Raw genomic sequence first — 24,271 nt, forward strand, 5'->3', positions numbered from 1 at the left:
ATTCAGCAGCGAATGCTAGTTCGCTGCTGAAGACTCAGTTTCTGCAGCGAATGCTACCTCGCTGCAGCTGACACAGTTTCGGCAGCGAATCAGAGTTTCGCTGCACAACACGCAATTCGGCAGCGTATGCTAGTTCGCTGCAGAAGACTCAGTTTCGGCAGCGACTGCTAACTCGCTGCAGCTGACACACTTTCGGCAGCGAATCAGAGGTTCGCTGCACAACACACAATTCGGCAGCGTATGCTATGTCGCTGCAGGAGACTCAGTTCCGGCAGCGAATCACAAATTCGGCAGCGAATGCTAGTTCGGTGCAGAAGCCTCACGTTCGGCAGCGAGTGCTAACTCGCTGCAGCTGACACAGTTTCGGCAGCGAATCAGAGTTTCGCTGCACAACACATAATTCGGCAGGGTATGGTAGTTCGCTGCAGAAGACTCAGTTTCGGCAGCGACTGCTAACTCTCTGCAGCTGACACAGTTTCGGCAGCGAATCAGAGTTTCGCTGCAGAACACACAATTCGGCAGCGAACGCTAGTTCGCTGCAGCAGACTCAGTGTCAGCAGCGGATCCCAAATTCAGCAGCGAATGCTAGTTCGCTGCAGAAGACTCAGTTTCTGCAGCGAATGCTACCTCGCTGCAGCTGACACAGTTTCGGCAGCGAATCAGTGTTTCGCTGCACAACACACAATTCGGCAGCGAATGCTAGTTCGCTGCAGAAGACTCAGTTTCGGCAGCGAATCACAAATTCGCTGCAGCCGACACAGTTTCGGCAGCGAATCAGAGTTTCGCTGCACAACACACAATTCGGCAGCGAATCACTATTTCGCCGCAGCCATCATAGTTTTGGCAGCGAATCAGAGTTTCGCTGCACAACACACAACTCGGCATCGTATGCTAGTTCGCTGCAGAAGACTCAGTTTCGGCAGCGACTGCTAACTCGCTGCAGCCGACACAGTTTCGGCAGCGAATCAGAGTTTCGCTGCACAACACACAATTCGGCAGCGTATGCTATTTCGCTGCAGGAGACTCAGTTTCGGCAGCGAATCTCAAATGCGGCAGCGAATGCTAGTTCGGTGCAGAAGACTCAGTTTCGGCAGCGACTGCTCACTCGCTGCAGCTGACTCAGTTTCGGCAGCGACTCACAAATTCGCTGCAGCCGACACAGTTTCGGCAGCGAATCACATTTTCGCTGCAGCCATAATAGTTTCGGCAGCGAATCAGAGTTTCGCTGCACAACACACAATTCGGCAGCGTATGGTAGTTCGCTGCAGAAGACTCAGTTTCGGCAGCGATTGCTAACTCGCTGCAGCTGACACAATTTCGGCAGCGAATCAGAGTTTCGCTGCACAACACACAATTCGGCAGCGTATGCTATTTCGCTGCAGGAGACTCAGTTCCGGCAGCGAATCACACATTCGGCAGCGAATGCTAGTTCAGTGCAGAAGCCTCACGTTCGGAAGCGAGTGCTAAGTCGCTGCAGCTGACACAGTTTCGGCAGCGAATCAGAGTTTCGCTGCACAACACAGAATTCGGCAGGGTATGGTAGTTCGCTGCAGAAGACTCAGTTTCGGCAGCGACTGCTAACTCTCTGCAGCTGAGACAGTTTCGGCAGCGAATCAGAGTTTCGCTGCACAACACACAATTCGGCAGCGAACGCTAGTTCGCTTCAGCAGACTCAGTGTCAGCAGCGGATCACAAATTCGCTGCAGCCGACACAGTTTCGGCAGCGAATCACATTTTCGCTGCAGCCATCATAGTTTCGGCAGCGAATCAGAGTTTCGCTGCACAACACATAATTCGGCAGGGTATGGTAGTTCGCTGCAGAAGACTCAGTTTCGGCAGCGACTGCTAACTCTCTGCAGCTGAGACAGTTTCGGCAGCGAATCAGTGTTTCGCTGCACAACACACAATTCGGCAGCGAATGCTAGTTCGCTGCAGAAGACTCAGTTTCGGCAGCGAATCACAATTTCGCTGCAACCATCATAGTTTTGGCAGCGAATCAGAGTTTCGCTGCACAACACACAACTCGGCATCGTATGCTAGTTCGCTGCAGAAGACTCAGTTTCGGCAGCGAATGCTAACTCGCTGCAGCTGACACAGTTTCGGCAGCGAATCAGAGTTTCGCTGCACAACACACAATTCGGCAGAGTATGCTCTTTCGCTGCAGGAGACTCAGTTTTGGTAGCGAATCTCAAATTCGGCAGCGAATGCTAGTTCGGTGCAGAAGACTCAGTTTCGGCAGCGACTGCTCACTCGCTGCAGCTGACACAGTTTCGGCAGCGAATCAGAGTTTCGCTGCACAACACGCAATTCGGCAGCGTATGCTAGTTCGCTGCAGAAGACTCAGTTTCGGCAGCGACTGCTAACTCGCTGCAGCCGACACAGTTTCGGCAGCGAATCAGAGTTTCGCTGCACAACACACAATTCGGCAGCGAATCACAATTTCGCTGCAGCCATCATAGTTTTGGCAGCGAATCAGAGTTTCGCTGCACAACACACAACTCGGCATCGTCTGCTAGTTCGCTGCAGAAGACTCAGTTTCGGCAGCGACTGCTAACTCGCTGTAGCTGACACAGTTTCGGCAGCGAATCAGAGATTCGCTGCACAACACACAATTCGGCAGCGTATGCTATTTCGCTGCAGGAGACTCAGTTGCGGCAGCGAATCACAAATTCGGCAGCGAATGCTAGTTCGGTGCAGAACACTCAGTTTCGGCAGCGACTGCTACCTCGCTGCAGCTGACACAGTTTCGGCAGCGAATCAGTGTTTCGCTGCACAACACACAATTCGGCAGCGAATGCTAGTTCGCTGCAGAAGACTCAGTTTCGGCAGCGAATCACAAATTCGCTGCAGCCGACACAGTTTCGGCAGCGAATCACATTTTCGCTGCAGCCATCATAGTTTCGGCAGCGAATCAGAGTTTCGCTGCACAACACATAATTCGGCAGGGTATGGTAGTTCGCTGCAGAAGACTCAGTTTCGGCAGCGACTGCTAACTCTCTGCAGCTGAGACAGTTTCGGCAGCGAATCAGAGTTTCGCTGCACAACACACAATTCGGCAGCGAACGCTAGTTCGCTTCAGCAGACTCAGTGTCAGCAGCGGATCACAAATTCAGCAGCGAATGCTAGTTCGCTGCAGAAGACTCAGTTTCTGCAGCGAATGCTACCTCGCTGCAGCGGACACAGTTTCGGCAGCGAATCAGTGTTTCGCTGCACAACACACAATTCGGCAGCGAATGCTAGTTCGCTGCAGAAGACTCAGTTTCGGCAGCGAATCACAAATTCGCTGCAGCCGACACAGTTTCGGCAGCGAATCAGTGTTTCGCTGCACAACACACAATTTGGCAGCGAATGCTAGTTCGCTGCAGAAGACTCAGTTTCGGCAGCGAATCACACATTCGCTGCAGCCGACACAGTGTCGGCAGCGAATCAGAGTTTCGCTGCACAACACACAATTCGGCAGCGAATCACAATTTCGCTGCAGCCATCATAGTTTTGGCAGCGAATCAGAGTTTCGCTGCACAACACACAACTCGGCATCGTCTGCTAGTTCGCTGCAGAAGACTCAGTTTCGGCAGCGACTGCTAACTCGCTGTAGCTAACACAGTTTCGGCAGCGAATCAGAGTTTCGCTGCACAACACACAATTCGGCAGCGTATGCTATTTCGCTGCAGGAGACTCAGTTCCGGCAGCGAATCACAAATTCGGCAGCGAATGCTAGTTCGGTGCAGCAGACTCAGTTTCGGCAGCGAATGCTACCTCGCTGCAGCTGACACAGTTTCGGCAGCGAATCAGTGTTTCGCTGCACAACACACAATTCGGCAGCGAATGCTATTTCGGTGCAGAAGACTCAGTTTCGGCAGCGAATGCTACCTCGCTGCAGCTGACACAGTTTCGGCAGCGAATCAGTGTTTCGCTGCACAACACAGAATTCGGCAGCGAATGCTAGTTCGCAGCAGAAGACTCAGTTTCGGCAGCGAATCACACATTCGCTGCAGCCGACACAGTTTCGGCAGCGAATCACATTTTCGCTGCAGCCATCATAGTTTCGGCAGCGAATCAGAGTTTCGCTGCACAACACACAATTCGGCAGCGTATGGTAGTTCGCTGCAGAAGACTCAGTTTCGGCAGAGACTGCTAACTCGCTGCAGCTGACACAGTTTCGGCAGCGAATCAGAGTTTCGCTGCACAACACACAATTCGGCAGCGTATGCTATTTCGCTGCAGGAGACTCAGTTCCGGCAGCGAATCACAAATTCGGCAGCGAATGCTAGTTCGGTGCAGAAGACTCAGTTTCGGGAGCGACTGCTACCTCGCTGCAGCTGACACAGTTTCGGCAGCGAATCAGTGTTTCTCTGCACAACACACAATTCGGCAGCGTATGCTATTTCGCTGCAGGAGACTCAGTTCCGGCAGCGAATCACAAATTCGGCAGCGAATGCTAGTTCGGTGCAGAAGCCTCACGTGCGGCAGCGAGTGCTAACTTGCTGCAGCTGACACAATTTCGGCAGCGAATCAGAGTTTCGCTGCACAACACATAATTCGGCAGGGTATGGTAGTTCGCTGCAGAAGACTCAGTTTCGGCAGCGACTGCTAACTCTCTGCAGCTGAGACAGTTTCGGCAGCGAATCAGAGTTTCGCTGCACAACACACAATTCGGCAGCGAACGCTAGTTCGCTGCAGCAGACTCAGTGTCAGCAGCGGATCACAAATTCAGCAGCGAATGCTAGTTCGCTGCAGAAGACTCAGTTTCTGCAGCGAATGCTACCTCGCTGCAGCTGACACAGTTTCGGCAGCGAATCAGTGTTTCGCTGCACAACACACAATTCGGCAGCGAATGCTAGTTCGCTGCAGAAGACTCAGTTTCGGCAGCGAATCACAAATTCGCTGCAGCCGACACAGTTTCGGCAGCGAATCAGTGTTTCGCTGCACAACACACAATTCGGCAGCGAATGCTAGTTCGCTGCAGAAGACTCAGTTTCGGCAGCGAATCACAAATTCGCTGCAGCCGACACAGTTTCGGCAGCGAATCAGAGTTTCGCTGCACAACACACAATTCGGCAGCGTATGCTATTTCGCTGCAGGAGACTCAGTTCCGGCAGCGAATCACAAATTCGGCAGCGAATGCTAGTTCGGTGCAGCAGACTCAGTTTCGGCAGCGAATGCTACCTCGCTGCAGCTGACACAGTTTCGGCAGCGAATCAGTGTTTCGCTGCACAACACACAATTCGGCAGCGAATGCTATTTCGGTGCAGAACACTCAGTTTCGGCAGCGAATGCTACCTCGCTGCAGCTGACACAGTTTCGGCAGCGAATCAGTGTTTCGCTGCACAACACACAATTCGGCAGCGAATGCTAGTTCGCAGCAGAAGACTCAGTTTCGGCAGCGAATCACACATTCGCTGCAGCCGACACAGTTTCGGCAGCGAATCACATTTTCGCTGCAGCCATCATAGTTTCGGCAGCGAATCAGAGTTTCGCTGCACAACACACAATTCGGCAGCGTATGGTAGTTCGCTGCAGAAGACTCAGTTTCGGCAGAGACTGCTAACTCGCTGCAGCTGACACAGTTTCGGCAGCGAATCAGAGTTTCGCTGCACAACACACAATTCGGCAGCGTATGCTATTTCGCTGCAGGAGACTCAGTTCCGGCAGCGAATCACAAATTCGGCAGCGAATGCTAGTTCGGTGCAGAAGACTCAGTTTCGGGAGCGACTGCTACCTCGCTGCAGCTGACACAGTTTCGGCAGCGAATCAGTGTTTCTCTGCACAACACACAATTCGGCAGCGTATGCTATTTCGCTGCAGGAGACTCAGTTCCGGCAGCGAATCACAAATTCGGCAGCGAATGCTAGTTCGGTGCAGAAGCCTCACGTGCGGCAGCGAGTGCTAACTTGCTGCAGCTGACACAATTTCGGCAGCGAATCAGAGTTTCGCTGCACAACACATAATTCGGCAGGGTATGGTAGTTCGCTGCAGAAGACTCAGTTTAGGCAGCGACTGCTAACTCTCTGCAGCTGAGACAGTTTCGGCAGCGAATCAGAGTTTCGCTGCACAACACACAATTCGGCAGCGAACGCTAGTTCGCTGCAGCAGACTCAGTGTCAGCAGCGGATCACAAATTCAGCAGCGAATGCTAGTTCGCTGCAGAAGACTCAGTTTCTGCAGCGAATGCTACCTCGCTGCAGCTGACACAGTTTCGGCAGCGAATCAGTGTTTCGCTGCACAACACACAATTCGGCAGCGAATGCTAGTTCGCTGCAGAAGACTCAGTTTCGGCAGCGAATCACAAATTCGCTGCAGCCGACACAGTTTCGGCAGCGAATCAGTGTTTCGCTGCACAACACACAATTCGGCAGCGAATGCTAGTTCGCTGCAGAAGACTCAGTTTCGGCAGCGAATCACAAATTCGCTGCAGCCGACACAGTTTCGGCAGCGAATCAGAGTTTCGCTGCACAACACACAATTCGGCAGCGAATCACAATTTCGCTGCAGCCATCATAGTTTTGGCAGCGAATCAGAGTTTCGCTGCACAACACACAACTCGGCATCGTCTGCTAGTTCGCTGCAGAAGACTCAGTTTCGGCAGCGACTGCTAACTCGCTGTAGCTGACACAGTTTCGGCAGCGAATCAGAGTTTCGCTGCACAACACACAATTCGGCAGCGTATGCTATTTCGCTGCAGGAGACTCAGTTCCGGCAGCGAATCACAAATTCGGCAGCGAATGCTAGTTCGCTGCAGAAGACTCAGTTTCTGCAGCGAATGCTACCTCGCTGCAGCGGACACAGTTTCGGCAGCGAATCAGTGTTTCGCTGCACAACACACAATTCGGCAGCGAATGCTAGTTCGCTGCAGAAGACTCAGTTTCGGCAGCGAATCACAAATTTGCTGCAGCCGACACAGTTTCGGCAGCGAATCAGTGTTTCGCTGCACAACACACAATTCGGCAGCGAATGCTAGTTCGCTGCAGAAGACTCAGTTTCGGCAGCGAATCACAAATTCGCTACAGCCGACACAGTTTCGGCGGCGAATCAGAGTTTCGCTGCACAACACACAATTCGGCAGCGTATTGTAGTTCGCTGCAGAAGACTCAGTTTCGACAGCGAGAGCTAACTCTCTGCAGCTGACACAGTTTCGGCAGCGAATCAGAGTTTCGCTGCACAACACACAATTCGGCAGCGAACGCTAGTTCGCTGCAGCAGACTCAGTGTCAGCAGCGGATCACAAATTCAGCAGCGAATGCTAGTTCGCTGCAGAAGACTCAGTTTCTGCAGCGAATGCTACCTCGCTGCAGCTGACACAGTTTCGGCAGCGAATCAGAGTTTCGCTGCACAACACGCAATTCGGCAGCGTATGCTAGTTCGCTGCAGAAGACTCAGTTTCGGCAGCGACTGCTAACTCGCTGCAGCTGACACAATTTCGGCAGCGAATCAGAGTTTCGCTGCACAACACACAATTCGGCAGCGTATGCTATTTCGCTGCAGGAGACTCAGTTCCGGCAGCGAATCACAAATTCGGCAGCGAATGCTAGTTCGGTGCAGAAGCCTCACGTTCGGCAGCGAGTGCTAACTCGCTGCAGCTGACACAGTTTCGGCAGCGAATCAGAGTTTCGCTGCACAACACATAATTCGGCAGGGTATGGTAGTTCGCTGCAGAAGACTCAGTGTCGGCAGCGACTGCTAACTCTCTGCAGCTGAGACAGTTTCGGCAGCGAATCAGAGTTTCGCTGCACAACACACAATTCGGCAGCGAACGCTAGTTCGCTGCAGCAGACTCAGTGTCAGCAGCGGATCACAAATTCAGCTGCGAATGCTAGTTCGCTGCAGAAGACTCAGTTTCTGCAGCGAATGCTACCTCGCTGCAGCGGACACAGTTTCGGTAGCGAATCAGTGTTTCGCTGCACAACACACAATTCGGCAGCGAATGCTAGTTCGCTGCAGAAGACTCAGTTTCGGCAGCGAATCACAAATTCGCTGCAGCCGACACAGTTTCGGCAGCGAATCAGTGTTTCGCTGCACAACACACAATTCGGCAGCGAATGCTAGTTCGCTGCAGAAGACTCAGTTTCGGCAGCGAATCACAAATTCGCTACAGCCGACACAGTTTCGGCGGCGAATCAGAGTTTCGCTGCACAACACACAATTCGGCAGCGTATTGTAGTTCGCTGCAGAAGACTCAGTTTCGACAGCGAGAGCTAACTCTCTGCAGCTGACACAGTTTCGGCAGCGAATCAGAGTTTCGCTGCACAACACACAATTCGGCAGCGAACGCTAGTTCGCTGCAGCAGACTCAGTGTCAGCAGCGGATCACAAATTCAGCAGCGAATGCTAGTTCGCTGCAGAAGACTCAGTTTCTGCAGCGAATGCTACCTCGCTGCAGCTGACACAGTTTCGGCAGCGAATCAGAGTTTCGCTGCACAACACGCAATTCGGCAGCGTATGCTAGTTCGCTGCAGAAGACTCAGTTTCGGCAGCGACTGCTAACTCGCTGCAGCTGACACAATTTCGGCAGCGAATCAGAGTTTCGCTGCACAACACACAATTCGGCAGCGTATGCTATTTCGCTGCAGGAGACTCAGTTCCGGCAGCGAATCACAAATTCGGCAGCGAATGCTAGTTCGGTGCAGAAGCCTCACGTTCGGCAGCGAGTGCTAACTCGCTGCAGCTGACACAGTTTCGGCAGCGAATCAGAGTTTCGCTGCACAACACATAATTCGGCAGGGTATGGTAGTTCGCTGCAGAAGACTCAGTGTCGGCAGCGGATCACAAATTCAGCTGCGAATGCTAGTTCGCTGCAGAAGACTCAGTTTCTGCAGCGAATGCTACCTCGCTGCAGCGGACACAGTTTCGGCAGCGAATCAGTGTTTCGCTGCACAACACACAATTCGGCAGCGAATGCTAGTTCGCTGCAGAAGACTCAGTTTCGGCAGCGAATCACAAATTCGCTGCAGCCGACACAGTTTCGGCAGCGAATCAGTGTTTCGCTGCACAACACACAATTCGGCAGCGAATGCTAGTTCGCTGCAGAAGACTCAGTTTCGGCAGCGAATCACAAATTCGCTACAGCCGACACAGTTTCGGCGGCGAATCAGAGTTTCGCTGCACAACACACAATTCGGCAGCGTATTGTAGTTCGCTGCAGAAGACTCAGTTTCGACAGCGAGAGCTAACTCTCTGCAGCTGACACAGTTTCGGCAGCGAATCAGAGTTTCGCTGCACAACACACAATTCGGCAGCGAACGCTAGTTCGCTGCAGCAGACTCAGTGTCAGCAGCGGATCACAAATTCAGCAGCGAATGCTAGTTCGCTGCAGAAGACTCAGTTTCTGCAGCGAATGCTACCTCGCTGCAGCTGACACAGTTTCGGCAGCGAATCAGAGTTTCGCTGCACAACACGCAATTCGGCAGCGTATGCTAGTTCGCTGCAGAAGACTCAGTTTCGGCAGCGACTGCTAACTCGCTGCAGCTGACACACTTTCGGCAGCGAATCAGAGTTTCGCTGCACAACACACAATTCGGCAGCGTATGCTATTTCGCTGCAGGAGACTCAGTTCCGGCAGCGAATCACAAATTCGGCAGCGAATGCTAGTTCGGTGCAGAAGCCTCACGTTCGGCAGCGAGTGCTAACTCGCTGCAGCTGACACAGTTTCGGCAGCGAATCAGAGTTTCGCTGCACAACACATAATTCGGCAGGGTATGGTAGTTCGCTGCAGAAGACTCAGTGTCGGCAGCGACTGCTAACTCTCTGCAGCTGAGACAGTTTCGGCAGCGAATCAGAGTTTCGCTGCACAACACACAATTCGGCAGCGAACGCTAGTTCGCTGCAGCAGACTCAGTGTCAGCAGCGGATCACAAATTCAGCTGCGAATGCTAGTTCGCTGCAGAAGACTCAGTTTCTGCAGCGAATGCTACCTCGCTGCAGCGGACACAGTTTCGGTAGCGAATCAGTGTTTCGCTGCACAACACACAATTCGGCAGCGAATGCTAGTTCGCTGCAGAAGACTCAGTTTCGGCAGCGAATCACAAATTCGCTGCAGCCGACACAGTTTCGGCAGCGAATCAGTGTTTCGCTGCACAACACACAATTCGGCAGCGAATGCTAGTTCGCTGCAGAAGACTCAGTTTCGGCAGCGAATCACAAATTCGCTACAGCCGACACAGTTTCGGCGGCGAATCAGAGTTTCGCTGCACAACACACAATTCGGCAGCGTATTGTAGTTCGCTGCAGAAGACTCAGTTTCGACAGCGAGAGCTAACTCTCTGCAGCTGACACAGTTTCGGCAGCGAATCAGAGTTTCGCTGCACAACACACAATTCGGCAGCGAACGCTAGTTCGCTGCAGCAGACTCAGTGTCAGCAGCGGATCACAAATTCAGCAGCGAATGCTAGTTCGCTGCAGAAGACTCAGTTTCTGCAGCGAATGCTACCTCGCTGCAGCTGACACAGTTTCGGCAGCGAATCAGAGTTTCGCTGCACAACACGCAATTCGGCAGCGTATGCTAGTTCGCTGCAGAAGACTCAGTTTCGGCAGCGACTGCTAACTCGCTGCAGCTGACACAATTTCGGCAGCGAATCAGAGTTTCGCTGCACAACACACAATTCGGCAGCGTATGCTATTTCGCTGCAGGAGACTCAGTTCCGGCAGCGAATCACAAATTCGGCAGCGAATGCTAGTTCGGTGCAGAAGCCTCACGTTCGGCAGCGAGTGCTAACTCGCTGCAGCTGACACAGTTTCGGCAGCGAATCAGAGTTTCGCTGCACAACACATAATTCGGCAGGGTATGGTAGTTCGCTGCAGAAGACTCAGTGTCGGCAGCGACTGCTAACTCTCTGCAGCTGAGACAGTTTCGGCAGCGAATCAGAGTTTCGCTGCACAACACACAATTCGGCAGCGAACGCTAGTTCGCTGCAGCAGACTCAGTGTCAGCAGCGGATCACAAATTCAGCTGCGAATGCTAGTTCGCTGCAGAAGACTCAGTTTCTGCAGCGAATGCTACCTCGCTGCAGCGGACACAGTTTCGGTAGCGAATCAGTGTTTCGCTGCACAACACACAATTCGGCAGCGAATGCTAGTTCGCTGCAGAAGACTCAGTTTCGGCAGCGAATCACAAATTCGCTGCAGCCGACACAGTTTCGGCAGCGAATCAGTGTTTCGCTGCACAACACACAATTCGGCAGCGAATGCTAGTTCGCTGCAGAAGACTCAGTTTCGGCAGCGAATCACAAATTCGCTACAGCCGACACAGTTTCGGCGGCGAATCAGAGTTTCGCTGCACAACACACAATTCGGCAGCGTATTGTAGTTCGCTGCAGAAGACTCAGTTTCGACAGCGAGAGCTAACTCTCTGCAGCTGACACAGTTTCGGCAGCGAATCAGAGTTTCGCTGCACAACACACAATTCGGCAGCGAACGCTAGTTCGCTGCAGCAGACTCAGTGTCAGCAGCGGATCACAAATTCAGCAGCGAATGCTAGTTCGCTGCAGAAGACTCAGTTTCTGCAGCGAATGCTACCTCGCTGCAGCTGACACAGTTTCGGCAGCGAATCAGAGTTTCGCTGCACAACACGCAATTCGGCAGCGTATGCTAGTTCGCTGCAGAAGACTCAGTTTCGGCAGCGACTGCTAACTCGCTGCAGCTGACACAATTTCGGCAGCGAATCAGAGTTTCGCTGCACAACACACAATTCGGCAGCGTATGCTATTTCGCTGCAGGAGACTCAGTTCCGGCAGCGAATCACAAATTCGGCAGCGAATGCTAGTTCGGTGCAGAAGCCTCACGTTCGGCAGCGAGTGCTAACTCGCTGCAGCTGACACAGTTTCGGCAGCGAATCAGAGTTTCGCTGCACAACACATAATTCGGCAGGGTATGGTAGTTCGCTGCAGAAGACTCAGTGTCGGCAGCGGATCACAAATTCAGCTGCGAATGCTAGTTCGCTGCAGAAGACTCAGTTTCTGCAGCGAATGCTACCTCGCTGCAGCGGACACAGTTTCGGCAGCGAATCAGTGTTTCGCTGCACAACACACAATTCGGCAGCGAATGCTAGTTCGCTGCAGAAGACTCAGTTTCGGCAGCGAATCACAAATTCGCTGCAGCCGACACAGTTTCGGCAGCGAATCAGTGTTTCGCTGCACAACACACAATTCGGCAGCGAATGCTAGTTCGCTGCAGAAGACTCAGTTTCGGCAGCGAATCACAAATTCGCTACAGCCGACACAGTTTCGGCGGCGAATCAGAGTTTCGCTGCACAACACACAATTCGGCAGCGTATTGTAGTTCGCTGCAGAAGACTCAGTTTCGACAGCGAGAGCTAACTCTCTGCAGCTGACACAGTTTCGGCAGCGAATCAGAGTTTCGCTGCACAACACACAATTCGGCAGCGAACGCTAGTTCGCTGCAGCAGACTCAGTGTCAGCAGCGGATCACAAATTCAGCAGCGAATGCTAGTTCGCTGCAGAAGACTCAGTTTCTGCAGCGAATGCTACCTCGCTGCAGCTGACACAGTTTCGGCAGCGAATCAGAGTTTCGCTGCACAACACGCAATTCGGCAGCGTATGCTAGTTCGCTGCAGAAGACTCAGTTTCGGCAGCGACTGCTAACTCGCTGCAGCTGACACACTTTCGGCAGCGAATCAGAGTTTCGCTGCACAACACACAATTCGGCAGCGTATGCTATTTCGCTGCAGGAGACTCAGTTCCGGCAGCGAATCACAAATTCGGCAGCGAATGCTAGTTCGGTGCAGAAGCCTCACGTTCGGCAGCGAGTGCTAACTCGCTGCAGCTGACACAGTTTCGGCAGCGAATCAGAGTTTCGCTGCACAACACATAATTCGGCAGGGTATGGTAGTTCGCTGCAGAAGACTCAGTGTCGGCAGCGACTGCTAACTCTCTGCAGCTGAGACAGTTTCGGCAGCGAATCAGAGTTTCGCTGCACAACACACAATTCGGCAGCGAACGCTAGTTCGCTGCAGCAGACTCAGTGTCAGCAGCGGATCACAAATTCAGCTGCGAATGCTAGTTCGCTGCAGAAGACTCAGTTTCTGCAGCGAATGCTACCTCGCTGCAGCGGACACAGTTTCGGTAGCGAATCAGTGTTTCGCTGCACAACACACAATTCGGCAGCGAATGCTAGTTCGCTGCAGAAGACTCAGTTTCGGCAGCGAATCACAAATTCGCTGCAGCCGACACAGTTTCGGCAGCGAATCAGTGTTTCGCTGCACAACACACAATTCGGCAGCGAATGCTAGTTCGCTGCAGAAGACTCAGTTTCGGCAGCGAATCACAAATTCGCTACAGCCGACACAGTTTCGGCGGCGAATCAGAGTTTCGCTGCACAACACACAATTCGGCAGCGTATTGTAGTTCGCTGCAGAAGACTCAGTTTCGACAGCGAGAGCTAACTCTCTGCAGCTGACACAGTTTCGGCAGCGAATCAGAGTTTCGCTGCACAACACACAATTCGGCAGCGAACGCTAGTTCGCTGCAGCAGACTCAGTGTCAGCAGCGGATCACAAATTCAGCAGCGAATGCTAGTTCGCTGCAGAAGACTCAGTTTCTGCAGCGAATGCTACCTCGCTGCAGCTGACACAGTTTCGGCAGCGAATCAGAGTTTCGCTGCACAACACGCAATTCGGCAGCGTATGCTAGTTCGCTGCAGAAGACTCAGTTTCGGCAGCGACTGCTAACTCGCTGCAGCTGACACAATTTCGGCAGCGAATCAGAGTTTCGCTGCACAACACACAATTCGGCAGCGTATGCTATTTCGCTGCAGGAGACTCAGTTCCGGCAGCGAATCACAAATTCGGCAGCGAATGCTAGTTCGGTGCAGAAGCCTCACGTTCGGCAGCGAGTGCTAACTCGCTGCAGCTGACACAGTTTCGGCAGCGAATCAGAGTTTCGCTGCACAACACATAATTCGGCAGGGTATGGTAGTTCGCTGCAGAAGACTCAGTGTCGGCAGCGGATCACAAATTCAGCTGCGAATGCTAGTTCGCTGCAGAAGACTCAGTTTCTGCAGCGAATGCTACCTCGCTGCAGCGGACACAGTTTCGGCAGCGAATCAGTGTTTCGCTGCACAACACACAATTCGGCAGCGAATGCTAGTTCGCTGCAGAAGACTCAGTTTCGGCAGCGAATCACAAATTCGCTGCAGCCGACACAGTTTCGGCAGCGAATCAGTGTTTCGCTGCACAACACACAATTCGGCAGCGAATGCTAGTTCGCTGCAGAAGACTCAGTTTCGGCAGCGAATCACAAATTCGCTACAGCCGACACAGTTTCGGCGGCGAATCAGAGTTTCGCTGCACAACACACAATTCGGCAGCGTATTGTAGTTCGCTGCAGAAGACTCAGTTTCGACAGCGAGAGCTAACTCTCTGCAGCTGACACAGTTTCGGCAGCGAATCAGAGTTTCGCTGCACAACACACAATTCGGCAGCGAACGCTAGTTCGCTGCAGCAGACTCAGTGTCAGCAGCGGATCACAAATTCAGCAGCGAATGCTAGTTCGCTGCAGAAGACTCAGTTTCTGCAGCGAATGCTACCTCGCTGCAGCTGACACAGTTTCGGCAGCGAATCAGAGTTTCGCTGCACAACACGCAATTCGGCAGCGTATGCTAGTTCGCTGCAGAAGACTCAGTTTCGGCAGCGACTGCTAACTCGCTGCAGCTGACACACTTTCGGCAGCGAATCAGAGTTTCGCTGCACAACACACAATTCGGCAGCGTATGCTATTTCGCTGCAGGAGACTCAGTTCCGGCAGCGAATCACAAATTCGGCAGCGAATGCTAGTTCGGTGCAGAAGCCTCACGTTCGGCAGCGAGTGCTAACTCGCTGCAGCTGACACAGTTTCGGCAGCGAATCAGAGTTTCGCTGCACAACACATAATTCGGCAGGGTATGGTAGTTCGCTGCAGAAGACTCAGTGTCGGCAGCGACTGCTAACTCTCTGCAGCTGAGACAGTTTCGGCAGCGAATCAGAGTTTCGCTGCACAACACACAATTCGGCAGCGAACGCTAGTTCGCTGCAGCAGACTCAGTGTCAGCAGCGGATCACAAATTCAGCTGCGAATGCTAGTTCGCTGCAGAAGACTCAGTTTCTGCAGCGAATGCTACCTCGCTGCAGCGGACACAGTTTCGGTAGCGAATCAGTGTTTCGCTGCACAACACACAATTCGGCAGCGAATGCTAGTTCGCTGCAGAAGACTCAGTTTCGGCAGCGAATCACAAATTCGCTGCAGCCGACACAGTTTCGGCAGCGAATCAGTGTTTCGCTGCACAACACACAATTCGGCAGCGAATGCTAGTTCGCTGCAGAAGACTCAGTTTCGGCAGCGAATCACAAATTCGCTACAGCCGACACAGTTTCGGCGGCGAATCAGAGTTTCGCTGCACAACACACAATTCGGCAGCGTATTGTAGTTCGCTGCAGAAGACTCAGTTTCGACAGCGAGAGCTAACTCTCTGCAGCTGACACAGTTTCGGCAGCGAATCAGAGTTTCGCTGCACAACACACAATTCGGCAGCGAACGCTAGTTCGCTGCAGCAGACTCAGTGTCAGCAGCGGATCACAAATTCAGCAGCGAATGCTAGTTCGCTGCAGAAGACTCAGTTTCTGCAGCGAATGCTACCTCGCTGCAGCTGACACAGTTTCGGCAGCGAATCAGAGTTTCGCTGCACAACACGCAATTCGGCAGCGTATGCTAGTTCGCTGCAGAAGACTCAGTTTCGGCAGCGACTGCTAACTCGCTGCAGCTGACACAATTTCGGCAGCGAATCAGAGTTTCGCTGCACAACACACAATTCGGCAGCGTATGCTATTTCGCTGCAGGAGACTCAGTTCCGGCAGCGAATCACAAATTCGGCAGCGAATGCTAGTTCGGTGCAGAAGCCTCACGTTCGGCAGCGAGTGCTAACTCGCTGCAGCTGACACAGTTTCGGCAGCGAATCAGAGTTTCGCTGCACAACACATAATTCGGCAGGGTATGGTAGTTCGCTGCAGAAGACTCAGTGTCGGCAGCGACTGCTAACTCTCTGCAGCTGAGACAGTTTCGGCAGCGAATCAGAGTTTCGCTGCACAACACACAATTCGGCAGCGAACGCTAGTTCGCTGCAGCAGACTCAGTGTCAGCAGCGGATCACAAATTCAGCTGCGAATGCTAGTTCGCTGCAGAAGACTCAGTTTCTGCAGCGAATGCTACCTCGCTGCAGCGGACACAGTTTCGGTAGCGAATCAGTGTTTCGCTGCACAACACACAATTCGGCAGCGAATGCTAGTTCGCTGCAGAAGACTCAGTTTCGGCAGCGAATCACAAATTCGCTGCAGCCGACACAGTTTCGGCAGCGAATCAGTGTTTCGCTGCACAACACACAATTCGGCAGCGAATGCTAGTTCGCTGCAGAAGACTCAGTTTCGGCAGCGAATCACAAATTCGCTACAGCCGACACAGTTTCGGCGGCGAATCAGAGTTTCGCTGCACAACACACAATTCGGCAGCGTATTGTAGTTCGCTGCAGAAGACTCAGTTTCGACAGCGAGAGCTAACTCTCTGCAGCTGACACAGTTTCGGCAGCGAATCAGAGTTTCGCTGCACAACACACAATTCGGCAGCGAACGCTAGTTCGCTGCAGCAGACTCAGTGTCAGCAGCGGATCACAAATTCAGCAGCGAATGCTAGTTCGCTGCAGAAGACTCAGTTTCTGCAGCGAATGCTACCTCGCTGCAGCTGACACAGTTTCGGCAGCGAATCAGAGTTTCGCTGCACAACACGCAATTCGGCAGCGTATGCTAGTTCGCTGCAGAAGACTCAGTTTCGGCAGCGACTGCTAACTCGCTGCAGCTGACACAATTTCGGCAGCGAATCAGAGTTTCGCTGCACAACACACAATTCGGCAGCGTATGCTATTTCGCTGCAGGAGACTCAGTTCCGGCAGCGAATCACAAATTCGGCAGCGAATGCTAGTTCGGTGCAGAAGCCTCACGTTCGGCAGCGAGTGCTAACTCGCTGCAGCTGACACAGTTTCGGCAGCGAATCAGAGTTTCGCTGCACAACACATAATTCGGCAGGGTATGGTAGTTCGCTGCAGAAGACTCAGTGTCGGCAGCGGATCACAAATTCAGCTGCGAATGCTAGTTCGCTGCAGAAGACTCAGTTTCTGCAGCGAATGCTACCTCGCTGCAGCGGACACAGTTTCGGCAGCGAATCAGTGTTTCGCTGCACAACACACAATTCGGCAGCGAATGCTAGTTCGCTGCAGAAGACTCAGTTTCGGCAGCGAATCACAAATTCGCTGCAGCCGACACAGTTTCGGCAGCGAATCAGTGTTTCGCTGCACAACACACAATTCGGCAGCGAATGCTAGTTCGCTGCAGAAGACTCAGTTTCGGCAGCGAATCACAAATTCGCTACAGCCGACACAGTTTCGGCGGCGAATCAGAGTTTCGCTGCACAACACACAATTCGGCAGCGTATTGTAGTTCGCTGCAGAAGACTCAGTTTCGACAGCGAGAGCTAACTCTCTGCAGCTGACACAGTTTCGGCAGCGAATCAGAGTTTCGCTGCACAACACACAATTCGGCAGCGAACGCTAGTTCGCTGCAGCAGACTCAGTGTCAGCAGCGGATCACAAATTCAGCAGCGAATGCTAGTTCGCTGCAGAAGACTCAGTTTCTGCAGCGAATGCTACCTCGCTGCAGCTGACACAGTTTCGGCAGCGAATCAGAGTTTCGCTGCACAACACGCAATTCGGCAGCGTATGCTAGTTCGCTGCAGAAGACTCAGTTTCGGCAGCGACTGCTAACTCGCTGCAGCTGACACACTTTCGGCAGCGAATCAGAGTTTCGCTGCACAACACACAATTCGGCAGCGTATGCTATTTCGCTGCAGGAGACTCAGTTCCGGCAGCGAATCACAAATTCGGCAGCGAATGCTAGTTCGGTGCAGAAGCCTCACGTTCGGCAGCGAGTGCTAACTCGCTGCAGCTGACACAGTTTCGGCAGCGAATCAGAGTTTCGCTGCACAACACATAATTCGGCAGGGTATGGTAGTTCGCTGCAGAAGACTCAGTGTCGGCAGCGACTGCTAACTCTCTGCAGCTGAGACAGTTTCGGCAGCGAATCAGAGTTTCGCTGCACAACACACAATTCGGCAGCGAACGCTAGTTCGCTGCAGCAGACTCAGTGTCAGCAGCGGATCACAAATTCAGCTGCGAATGCTAGTTCGCTGCAGAAGACTCAGTTTCTGCAGCGAATGCTACCTCGCTGCAGCGGACACAGTTTCGGTAGCGAATCAGTGTTTCGCTGCACAACACACAATTCGGCAGCGAATGCTAGTTCGCTGCAGAAGACTCAGTTTCGGCAGCGAATCACAAATTCGCTGCAGCCGACACAGTTTCGGCAGCGAATCAGTGTTTCGCTGCACAACACACAATTCGGCAGCGAATGCTAGTTCGCTGCAGAAGACTCAGTTTCGGCAGCGAATCACAAATTCGCTACAGCCGACACAGTTTCGGCGGCGAATCAGAGTTTCGCTGCACAACACACAATTCGGCAGCGTATTGTAGTTCGCTGCAGAAGACTCAGTTTCGACAGCGAGAGCTAACTCTCTGCAGCTGACACAGTTTCGGCAGCGAATCAGAGTTTCGCTGCACAACACACAATTCGGCAGCGAACGCTAGTTCGCTGCAGCAGACTCAGTGTCAGCAGCGGATCACAAATTCAGCAGCGAATGCTAGTTCGCTGCAGAAGACTCAGTTTCTGCAGCGAATGCTACCTCGCTGCAGCTGACACAGTTTCGGCAGCGAATCAGAGTTTCGCTGCACAACACGCAATTCGGCAGCGTATGCTAGTTCGCTGCAGAAGACTCAGTTTCGGCAGCGACTGCTAACTCGCTGCAGCTGACACAATTTCGGCAGCGAATCAGAGTTTCGCTGCACAACACACAATTCGGCAGCGTATGCTATTTCGCTGCAGGAGACTCAGTTCCGGCAGCGAATCACAAATTCGGCAGCGAATGCTAGTTCGGTGCAGAAGCCTCACGTTCGGCAGCGAGTGCTAACTCGCTGCAGCTGACACAGTTTCGGCAGCGAATCAGAGTTTCGCTGCACAACACATAATTCGGCAGGGTATGGTAGTTCGCTGCAGAAGACTCAGTGTCGGCAGCGACTGCTAACTCTCTGCAGCTGAGACAGTTTCGGCAGCGAATCAGAGTTTCGCTGCACAACACACAATTCGGCAGCGAACGCTAGTTCGCTGCAGCAGACTCAGTGTCAGCAGCGGATCACAAATTCAGCTGCGAATGCTAGTTCGCTGCAGAAGACTCAGTTTCTGCAGCGAATGCTACCTCGCTGCAGCGGACACAGTTTCGGCAGCGAATCAGTGTTTCGCTGCACAACACACAATTCGGCAGCGAATGCTAGTTCGCTGCAGAAGACTCAGTTTCGGCAGCGAATCACAAATTCGCTGCAGCCGACACAGTTTCGGCAGCGAATCAGTGTTTCGCTGCACAACACACAATTCGGCAGCGAATGCTCGTTCGCTGCAGAAGACTCAGTTTCGGCAGCGAATCACAAATTCGCTACAGCCGACACAGTTTCGGCGGCGAATCAGAGTTTCGCTGCCCAACACACAATTCGGCAGCGTATTGTAGTTCGCTGCAGAAGACTCAGTTTCGACAGCGAGAGCTAACTCTCTGCAGCTGACACAGTTTCGGCAGCGAATCAGAGTTTCGCTGCACAACACAAAATTCGGCAGCGAACGCTAGTTCGCTGCAGCAGACTCAGTGTCAGCAGCGGATCACAAATTCAGCAGCGAATGCTAGTTCGCTGCAGAAGACTCAGTTTCTGCAGCGAATGCTACCTCGCTGCAGCTGACACAGTTTCGGCAGCGAATCAGTGTTTCGCTGCACAACACACAATTCGGCAGCGAATGCTAGTTCGCTGCAGAAGACTCAGTTTCGGCAGCGAATCACAAATTCGCTGCAGCCGACACAGTTTCGGCAGCGAATCACATTTTCGCTGCAGCCATCATAGTTTCGGCAGCGAATCAGAGTTTCGCTGCACAACACACAATTCGGCAGCGTATGGTAGTTCGCTGCAGAAGACTCAGTTGCGGCAGAGACTGCTAACTCGCTGCAGCGGACACAGTTTCGGCAGCGAATCAGAGTTTCGCTGCACAACACACAATTCGGCAGCGTATGCTATTTCGCTGCAGGAGACTCAGTTCCGGCAGCGAATCACAAATTCGGCAGCGAATGCTAGTTCGGTGCAGAAGACTCAGTTTCGGGAGCGACTGCTACCTCGCTGCAGCTGACACAGTTTCGGCAGCGAATCAGTGTTTCGCTGCACAACACACAATTCGGCAGCGAATGCTAGTTCGCTGCAGAAGACTCAGATTCGGCAGCGACTGCTAACTCGCTGTAGCTGACACAGTTTCGGCAGCGAATCAGAGTTTCGCTGCACAACACACAATTCGGCAGCGTATGCTATTTCGCTGCAGGAGACTCAGTTCCGGCAGCGAATCACAAATTCGGCAGCGAATGCTAGTTCGGTGCAGAACACTCAGTTTTGGCAGCGACTGCTAACTCGCTGCAGCCGACACAGTTTCGGCAGCGACTCAGAGTTTCGCTGCGCAACACACAATTCGGCAGCGAATCACAATTTCGCTGCAGCCATCATAGTTTCGGCCGCGAATCAGAGTTTCGCTGCACAACACACCATTCGACATCGTATGCTAGGTCGCTTCAGAAGACTCAGTTTCGGCAGCGAATGCTAACTCGCTGCAGCTGACACAGTTTCGGCAGCGAATCAGAGTTTCGCTGCACAACACACAATTCGGCAGCGTATGCTATTTCGCTGCAGGAGACTCAGTTGCGGCAGCGAATCACAAATTCGGCAGCGAATGCTAGTTCGGTGCAGAACACTCAGTTTCGGCAGCGAATGCTACCTCGCTGCAGCTGACACAGTTTCGGCAGCGAATCAGTGTTTCGCTGCACAACACACAATTCGGCAGCGAATGCTAGTTCGCTGCAGAAGACTCAGTTTCAGCAGCGACTGCTAACTCGCTGCAGCTGACACAGTGTCGGCATCGAATCAGAGTTTCGCTGCACAACACGCAATTCGGCAGCGTATGCTAGTTCGCTGCAGAAGACTCAGTTTCGGTAGCGACTGCTAACTCGCTACAGCCGACACAGTTTCGGCAGCGACTCAGAGTTTCGCTGCGCAACACACAATTCGGCAGCGAATCACAATTTCGCTGCAGCCATCATAGTTTCGGCCGCGAATCAGAGTTTCGCTGCACAACACACCATTCGACATCGTATGCTAGGTCGCTTCAGAAGACTCAGTTTCGGCAGCGAATGCTAACTCGCTGCAGCTGACACAGTTTCGGCAGCGAATCAGAGTTTCGCTGCACAACACACAATTCGGCAGCGTATGCTATTTCGCTGCAGGAGACTCAGTTGCGGCAGCGAATCACAAATTCGGCAGCGAATGCTAGTTCGGTGCAGAACACTCAGTTTCGGCAGCGAATGCTACCTCGCTGCAGCTGACACAGTTTCGGCAGCGAATCAGTGTTTCGCTGCACAACACACAATTCGGCAGCGAATGCTAGTTCGCTGCAGAAGACTCAGTTTCGGCAGCGAATCACAAATTCGCTGCAGCCGACACAGTGTCGGCAGCGAATCACATTTTCGCTGCAGCCATCATAGTTTCGGCAGCGAATCAGAGTTTCGCTGCACAACACCCAATTCGGCAGCGTATGGTAGTTCGCTGCAGAAGACTCAGTTTCGGCAGCGATTGCTAACTCGCTGCAGCTGACACAATTTCGGCAGCGAATCAGAGTTTCGCTGCACAACACACAATTCGGCAGCGTATGCTATTTCGCTGCAGGAGACTCAGTTCCGGCAGCGAATCACACATTCGGCAGCGAATGCTAGTTCAGTGCAGAAGCCTCACGTTCGGCAGCGAGTGCTAAGTCGCTGCAGCTGACACAGTTTCGGCAGCGAATCAGAGTTTCGCTGCACAACACATAATTCGGCAGGGTATGGTAGTTCGCTGCAGAAGACTCAGTTTCGGCAGCGACTGCTAACTCTCTGCAGCTGACACAGTTTCGGCAGCGAATCAGAGTTTCGCTGCACAACACACAATTCGGCAGCGAACGCTAGTTCGCTGCAGCAGACTCAGTGTCAGCAGCGGATCACAAATTCAGCAGCGAATGCTATTTCGCTGCAGAAGACTCAGTTTCTGCAGCGAATGCTACCTCGCTGCAGCTGACACAGTTTCGGCAGCGAATCAGTGTTTCGCTGCACAACACACAATTCGGCAGCGAATGCTAGTTCGCTGCAGAAGACTCAGTTTCGGCAGCGAATCACAAATTCGCTGCAGCCGACACAGTGTCGGCAGCGAATCACATTTTCGCTGCAGCCATCATAGTTTCGGCAGCGAATCAGAGTTTCGCTGCACAACACCCAATTCGGCAGCGTATGGTAGTTCGCTGCAGAAGACTCAGTTTCGGCAGCGATTGCTAACTCGCTGCAGCTGACACAATTTCGGCAGCGAATCAGAGTTTCGCTGCACAACACACAATTCGGCAGCGTATGCTATTTCGCTGCAGGAGACTCAGTTCCGGCAGCGAATCACACATTCGGCAGCGAATGCTAGTTCAGTGCAGAAGCCTCACGTTCGGCAGCGAGTGCTAATTCGCTGCAGCTGACACAGTTTCGGCAGCGAATCAGAGTTTCGCTGCACAACACATAATTCGGCAGGGTATGGTAGTTCGCTGCAGAAGACTCAGTTTCGGCAGCGACTGCTAACTCTCTGCAGCTGACACAGTTTCGGCAGCGACTCAGAGTTTCGCTGCACAACACACAATTCGGCAGCGAACGCTAGTTCGCTGCAGCAGACTCAGTGTCAGCAGCGGATCACAAATTCAGCAGCGAATGCTATTTCGCTGCAGAAGACTCAGTTTCTGCAGCGAATGCTACCTCGCTGCAGCTGACACAGTTTCGGCAGCGAATCAGTGTTTCGCTGCACAACACACAATTCGGCAGCGACTGCTAGTTCGCTGCAGAAGACTCAGTTTCGGCAGCGAATCACAAATTCGCTGCAGCCGACACAGTTTCGGCAGCGAATCAGTGTTTCGCTGCACAACACACAATTCGGCAGCGAATGCTAGTTCGCTGCAGAAGACTCAGTTTCGGCAGCGAATCACAAATTCGCTACAGCCGACACAGTTTCGGCGGCGAATCAGAGTTTCGCTGCACAACACACAATTCGGCAGCGTATTGTAGTTCGCTGCAGAAGACTCAGTTTCGGCAGCGATTGCTAACTCGCTGCAGCTGACACAATTTCGGCAGCGAATCAGAGTTTCGCTGCACAACACACAATTCGGCAGCGTATGCTATTTCGCTGCAGGAGACTCAGTTCCGGCAGCGAATCACACATTCGGCAGCGAATGCTAGTTCAGTGCAGAAGCCTCACGTTCGGCAGCGAGTGCTAATTCGCTGCAGCTGACACAGTTTCGGCAGCGAATCAGAGTTTCGCTGCACAACACATAATTCGGCAGGGTATGGTAGTTCGCTGCAGAAGACTCAGTTTCGGCAGCGACTGCTAACTCTCTGCAGCTGACACAGTTTCGGCAGCGAATCAGAGTTTCGCTGCACAACACACAATTCGGCAGCGAACGCTAGTTCGCTGCAGCAGACTCAGTGTCAGCAGCGGATCACAAATTCAGCAGCGAATGCTATTTCGCTGCAGAAGACTCAGTTTCTGCAGCGAATGCTACCTCGCTGCAGCTGACACAGTTTCGGCAGCGAATCAGTGTTTCGCTGCACAACACACAATTCGGCAGCGACTGCTAGTTCGCTGCAGAAGACTCAGTTTCGGCAGCGAATCACAAATTCGCTGCAGCCGACACAGTTTCGGCAGCGAATCAGTGTTTCGCTGCACAACACACAATTCGGCAGCGAATGCTCGTTCGCTGCAGAAGACTCAGTTTCGGCAGCGAATCACAAATTCGCTACAGCCGACACAGTTTCGGCGGCGAATCAGAGTTTCGCTGCCCAACACACAATTCGGCAGCGTATTGTAGTTCGCTGCAGAAGACTCAGTTTCGACAGCGAGAGCTAACTCTCTGCAGCTGACACAGTTTCGGCAGCGAATCAGAGTTTCGCTGCACAACACAAAATTCGGCAGCGAACGCTAGTTCGCTGCAGCAGACTCAGTGTCAGCAGCGGATCACAAATTCAGCAGCGAATGCTAGTTCGCTGCAGAAGACTCAGTTTCT

Source organism: Populus nigra, chromosome 2, assembly GCF_951802175.1.
Source record: "Populus nigra chromosome 2, ddPopNigr1.1, whole genome shotgun sequence".
NCBI classification, from domain to species: Eukaryota; Viridiplantae; Streptophyta; class Magnoliopsida; order Malpighiales; family Salicaceae; genus Populus; species Populus nigra.